This window comes from Quercus lobata, chromosome 5 (genome assembly GCF_001633185.2).
Source record: "Quercus lobata isolate SW786 chromosome 5, ValleyOak3.0 Primary Assembly, whole genome shotgun sequence".
Lineage (NCBI taxonomy): Eukaryota > Viridiplantae > Streptophyta > Magnoliopsida > Fagales > Fagaceae > Quercus > Quercus lobata.
The window spans coordinates 5804952-5812207 of NC_044908.1; positions in this window are offsets into that span (position 1 = coordinate 5804952).

The window sequence follows — 7256 nt, forward strand, 5'->3', positions numbered from 1 at the left end:
CCATGCACCATGAATCTCACACATATAAACTACATCCTTATCTTCAGTTATAAGTCTTAACCCTTGCTCCAAATTACCTCCAAGAATAAGGTAATGAAATCTACTTGTACGAGGTGCCCCCAACTCACTACACATATCTTGTATTTCAAAGTAACTTAGTTTATCAAGGTCAACCTCATCAATAATAGAAATACTGCCACCTAAATATACTAAGTTTGGGTTCCACACAAAACTGCCACCATGATGAATCTCAAAAATGAAATTCAAGTCAACCGTCTGCATATAAAATACAACACAATAAAGTATCAATCTATCAAATTTAAAACAATAAAGTATCGTCTAAAACAATAAAGTATCATCTAAAGTCTAAAGTCTATCAAATTTAAATCAATTTAAAACAATAAAGTATCATCTACAGTATCATCTAAAGCTAAAAAATAAAAAATAAAAAACCACAAAGTCAAATGTAACCCAGACTTAGTATAGTGGCATTGCTTATTTTTAATTGAGAAAGATGAAATATATTACACCTGCATATAAATTATTCTCAAACCAAATAGAATCCTGTGGTCCACACAAACAAACAATATTATTAAAAAGTTTTCGTTTTGTTTGTGGGAGACAAACACATGGAAAGGGACCATAGATACACACGTTCTAGCAGCCCCACATTGATGAATACAAAAAAAAAATAAAAAAATAGCCACCCAAACCTGGCAGAAATCCTAATACTTCAAACCAGCCACTCATATAAAACTTACAAAAAAAACACCACTTTGCAGGTATCTATAGCATCAACCCAACAAGAAATTTAGTGTTAAAAAATCAAAGTGACAGTAATAATAGCCTAACATAGGTGGTGCTTTGATAGAAATTAAATCTACTACATGCTTGAGTTCACTCTGTAGCTAATCCTATATTTTAGAGTTAATGTTCCCACCTGGCCTTGCCTTGTGGAAATAGGATCAAAATATCACACACCACTTAAATAACTAGGCTAATTTAATGTCCGAATTCTGGTTCAATGGCCACTTTGCAGAAACCCAATTTCAAAAAAAAAAAAAAAAAAACCCTAGGTTTCAAACGTTAAATCTACCTAGAATAAGAGGGCGATGAACACGAACGGATTCAAGAGAAACACGAACAAAACCCAATCGATTCAAGACCCAAACTGTTCCAAAACACGAATCCGTGGTCTCCTTCTAGAATCCGTGGGTCTTCTTCCTTGGTGTCCTCGCATAAACAAAACCTACTCGATTTCTCAGTCTAAAATCAGGTGGGTAGCAATGTAGAATCAAGGGTTTAGAATGGGTGAGGAAGCGTGAGAGAGTATATCGGAGAGAAGTGTTTGATTTCTTGTTTGATTTTTTGATGAAACGTGTTAGAGTAACTCCACGGTTTCCTTGCTAGAAATCACCCAGAGGATCCTAAGCATAAATAGGTCTAAGAACTCAGGTGGGTAGCATCCTTAATGGGTGAGCAAGTGTGAGAGAGAGAGAGAGAGAGAGAGAGAGAGAGTTGCTAAGAGAGAGGAGCGTTTGATCTGTTTTGTTTTGTTTTTTTATTTTATTTTGGAATCAAACGTGTTAGAGTAATGGTAGAATGAGAGGTGGGTATCGGAGTACTAAAGGAATAAATTACGAGCGATTAAAGTGTTAAAAATAAAATCAAAGATGGGTAAGTTAAATTTAAGTTAAACTATATATAAGTAAGTTGTAATTACCACTTTTTTTTTTTTTATTAACATTAAAGAGCTTTTTCTTTCTGAATATTTTTTTTTTTTTGGTGTACAGGAAAATAAAAATAAACTAGGCAGCCAGAGTAGCCAAGTTAGCAACAACTTTGTCTACAAAAACTTTCCCCAATCTCATCTGCATACACTATATCAGAAACATCAGCAAATGGGGGACTATCAAAAATAATAAATTCCTCATGAGCATAACATCCATTTTTAGCTAAAGCATCTGGATAGTGGAGTTGATGATTTGCATGAAAAAAAAAAATTGTATCCTAATGCTTATATCGTTCACAAATTTGGTGCTAGCTAGATCATATGGCACTCTCCTCAGTTTAAAGAGAAAGAATCATACTTAAGAACGACATCACCTATTTCGGTTTGAGCTCTACAAAAGGATTGTGAAAACTAATCATTTCATCTCTTGTATCTCGTGGAATTGAATCTTGTTCCATAAATTCAAATCTAGCTCTTAACTCTTTCAAAAATAAAAATCCAAACAATTTTATGTTATGTCGATTTAATTAGAAACGATTTAAAATCATTTCTTTCCAACTTTTCCAAGTGGAATCATCCACCTTCATTAAAATCGTTCTCTTTAATTGGAACTTCACCAACCATTGCACTGGTTATTTAAGTCAGCATGCTTATGCAAATTTTTTATGTGCATAAGAAAACTCTAACAAGTTTCGTCAAATATATTGTGTATGGGTTGGGTTCAAGTTACACTTGGTGTAACTCTAAGTAATGTTACACCACCCAATAACTTGTTATTGAATTAATATTTTGAAAATCCAACTGTTGAATTACCTGTTCTATATGTTCTTAAAATGCATGCCAATTTTCATATTAATCAGATGTCATTTACCATTTAATCTATAAACTCATCTTTTATGCATTATTTTAAACTACAAAAATTTGAATTTTAACAATTGATTGATGACATGGCTATTAACCTTTGATTACCACGAAATTTTGCAAGCATAAAGAATATACGAAGATAATGTAATCTAACGGTAGATTTGTCAATATTCGCATCCAATTAAAAAATATTGAGTGGTATAACATTGCTTAGAATTACACCAAGTGTAACTTGAACTCAACCCATTGTGTATATATTATATAACTCTCTTGCATGATTCCTTAATTATGCAACTCACCTCTAACATATCTTCACCATCATCGAAGTACTCATCATAGGCTTGCGATGAATCCAAATTAACGAATGAAACTCTTTTGATGTGATCATCCTCAACATTAAGGTAGCGAGCAGCTCTAAAATCGCATCAAACCACTCTTCCTCCACTAAACGTGTGTCTCTAGTTTAAACTTTGTGTTTATATATGTAATCTATATATGGTAGCATGCTGTCTTTAGTGACGGAGCCGGAAATTTATCTTTAGGGGGTCATCTATAAAAATTTTTGTGTGTGTATGAAATTTTAAATAGTAATGTACAATACTTCTAAAACTCAATATGTGCTATAAACAACAACTAAATACACATTAATATAGTAGTATATACTGTATATTTTAATCAAACTAATCAAGTACATTTATAAATTATAATGCATACGGTAGATAATATATTGATTATTATAATAACAAATAATATATTATAAGGAATATAAAAAAGAAAGCAAATGAAAAGTAAAGTAAAGAAAGTAAATGAAAAGTAAAGTATTACCTACAGAAGCACAGTACATGGGTCAGGGGCCTATGGAAGTTTCAAACTTGTTTTTTACTCTTTCTTGTTTAGTTTAGTCATACTGAACTTTTACTTTTATATTGTAAACACAAAACTACAGTAGGAGTGAGAAAATGAAAGAAATGAAAAGAAAAAAAAAATTTGGATTGTATTCTATTTTACAATATTTTTACAAAATGTTGATGTGGCTAACATTTTATTGATTTTCATTTAGGCCTACCATTAATATCACTTTTTCATTTACCAATAACCACTCATCACATTAGTAGTTTGTAATATTTTTTGTAAAATCGTTTATATCTCTAGCATTATTCTTCTATTTAAATGAAAGTTGTGTTTATTTTTAGATTTTCTTAAATATATATGTATATTATCGAATATGGGGAGCTAAAATGATAAGATTCTTTTAAAAAATTTCAAATTATTTAGGATAATTCTAAAAAAAAAAAAAAATCATTAATTTTTTTCAAAAATTTTGGGGGGCCAAAGCATCCTTCAGTCCTTGTGATGGTCCGCCACTGGCTGTCCTTGACATTCTCCTTTACATGCCATGACATGATACTAAGTTTACTAACTAGCTTTGCTATGATACAAACGATGATAAAATATAAAAAATACATAAATTAAGGAAATAACAGCATAAATCTAAAATTCCAAAAAATGATATAAAATATCAAAATTTATTGTTTGCTCGATCAACCAATCTACATCACTTGCTGAAGAAAAGACAGCTTTCATGATGATAGGCAGATTGTTATAATAATTATCAAAAGAAATACATGCATGAGTGAAAATAAACTCATTTACTCTTGTATATAAAGATGGCCAAATAATTACAATAAATAATTTGAATAGGAACTAATTCAAATTGAAAGGAACCAAATACGCAGCAAACAAATTATTTAAGAGCAAAAAGAAAAAATTGATGCACTCACCCTTTGTCTTAGAATACATGTATATAACTTTATTAGCTCAGGAGAAGTCATATATAGGATACACTAGAAACAACAAGCATGACCAAACTTTTACCCAAAAAAAAAAAAAAAAAACAAGCATGACCGAACCAAAGAAAAATTTTACATCTCACGGATCAGGTTGCAAAATTCCAAATGTGTCACATGAAGAAGCAATTGCTAGGCCATGGATCGGAAACCACTCTGCAGTACGAGGGGAACTGTGGATATTGGCCATAACCCGAAACCACTCTGCAGTACGAGGGGAACTGTGGATATTGGCCATAACCCGAATAGCATATAGTTGGAGTTGGGTTGTCTTCTTCATCTTTCTTCTCATCACTTTCTTCCAGTTGTGCCACACTCACTATGGTGGCATAGCCAACCTTCTTCCTCAGTGACCGGGTCAAGCAAACCGAATCAACTTCATCTCCTATCACTACCACCAGACTTTTATCGTCTCCTTCGATTGCCACTGAGGTCACACCTGTTAGGTAATCATACAAAAATTTGCAACATATAAATCGAATTAGTCCCTCAACTTATAGTTTTCAAAAGCATAAGAGAGTTTTAAATTTGATTCACAATTTCACACCTTCTGCCCCTGCAGCAAGCTTCAAGGCCTTGGTTCTACATTTGTCACAAGTCATCTGCACCTTTATTACTAGCTTCCGCTGCACCATTGGATATATTACATGTAAAGATATATATAGTATCTTCTAAAACAAAAACAAAAATAGTGTTTACTTCTAAAACGCTAGTACTATTATTTCATGCAAGTGCCAGGAGGGAAAAATAGAATACCTTCATGTTTGATATTATGAAACAAATGGCAAAGTTATAATAGGATCTATATATGATATGAATTTGTGTTTTTGGAATATGAGGTAGTAGTGTCTATTTATATGAGAGCTGATGAGCGGTAGTAACCTGTTGACTGACTCATGGGATGTACGTACACCAGTGATTAGTTGACTCGGATGAGTATTATGCTTTATACAAGACAAGATTTCGTATTGTATAGTTATAGGTTTACGTTTTTTAATTCTAATATCTGGACCACGTTTCAAAAGTAGGAAGCTACCTTGGAATTATTAAGAACCCTTTTTTCAATTAATAATTTAAATACGGGTCTGGTTAATGTATGTCCTTAGGACATACAATAATCATCTATTTTAAAAAACTTTTTATGAAAAATTTAAAAAATTATCAAAATATTTAGTTACATTTTCATTTTCCCATAAAAAGTTTCCTAAAATAGTTATTAATATATACTCTAAAGACATAGATTAGTAAAACTCCATAAATATTAATTAGACATGTATAACGTCAACATATATGACGTCCAAGATCTGAAAGTCGACCTCGTGCTTATGTGAAAGGTTGACCTAGAGATTAGGTAATCTGGGCCATGCATTCTCAAATTGCTTAATTAGCTGGGTCCGTATCTGAAAGCGTAGAAGTTTTAGAATCATTGGCAATTTCATCTAGGAAGATTTGAGTTCAGATTTCAGATGAACAATTAAAATTAATCTAGGAATTGGTCTTTACTCGGTAAGATAAAGGTAATATACTAATATTAGGGATTATCTTCTGAGGAACTTTATATGAAAATTTTATTTTAATACTTGGAAGGGGCTAATTTCAAGCCTGCCAGATTGGACTCCAATTGCTTAAGGTTAATTTTTATATGTAGCAGGTGCTAAGCCGCGTATTTTTTTCCTTATATTTTTAACTATTCCTTCTTCTTTTTTGGAAACACTTAAAACGACTCTATTCCTTATATATATATATATATATATATATATATATATATATATCTGTATCAACTTGTGCAATATACTTCTCATAGTGTAGTACTTTTTGACTTCAGATTTGAAAGGTGCTCCATGGAAGACTTATGAGTCTTTTTTTTTTTTTCCCCCCTCGATAATGGAAGACTCACAAGTCTTAAAGTATGATTACATTTACAAATACATATTATGGGACAAGACAACTGTGACCTGAATTCATAATTCATAAATAATGAAAGAGACCCCACAGGTATTGAGTGGTGGACTCATTTATCAAGGGTATGACATAAATTTGGAAATCTTATATCAAATTATTAGTCTATAGATGATGATGTGAAAATCGTCAGTTGAATCACTCGTCCAATCTGAAGTTTTAGACGATTTTATAGGACCTGTAAGATAAAGAGAGTTGATCGAAGAGATCACAGGATTGTGCCTAGTGGGGGAGCCTTCGATGCTTAAGTTAGTATCAGCCCATATCTTTTGTATATAGATAGCATTTTGTAGTGATTTTTGACATACCTTAGCTAGTGAGACCAATTGTCCCTTTTATAGGTGACTTAGGTAGCCATTGTACACAAATTCAGTGACGACTCCAGGAATTTTGTCCAAGGTGTTCCTATTCTACTTTGAAAAAATTTCGAGTCATTCTAGTCTATTTTGGGTGTTTTGGGAAATATCGGCCGAAATTCAAGATTTGGCCGGCATGAAATTTGTGCTTAAAAAAAAAATGTTCATAAAATCAAAACAAATTTGCATTTTGTAAATTGAAAATCCTCAAAAGGAAAAAAAAAATGAAAATAAAAGAAATAAACAAAGTTACGTATACAATAAACTATAAGTTCATTTGAAATATTAATAAAATTATTAATTATTGTTGTTTAGTTATTTCATTAATTTGTTTGCCTTTTATAAACTATAATTTGTTATATTGTTGTTTCATTAATTATAAAATTATTAATTGTTGTTTAGCCTAACATAATTTACTTTGTTTTATCTTTTATAATGTATTGGTTAATTAAATTATTAATTACTGTTTATTAGTTGCTTCATTATTTTTCTTTACTA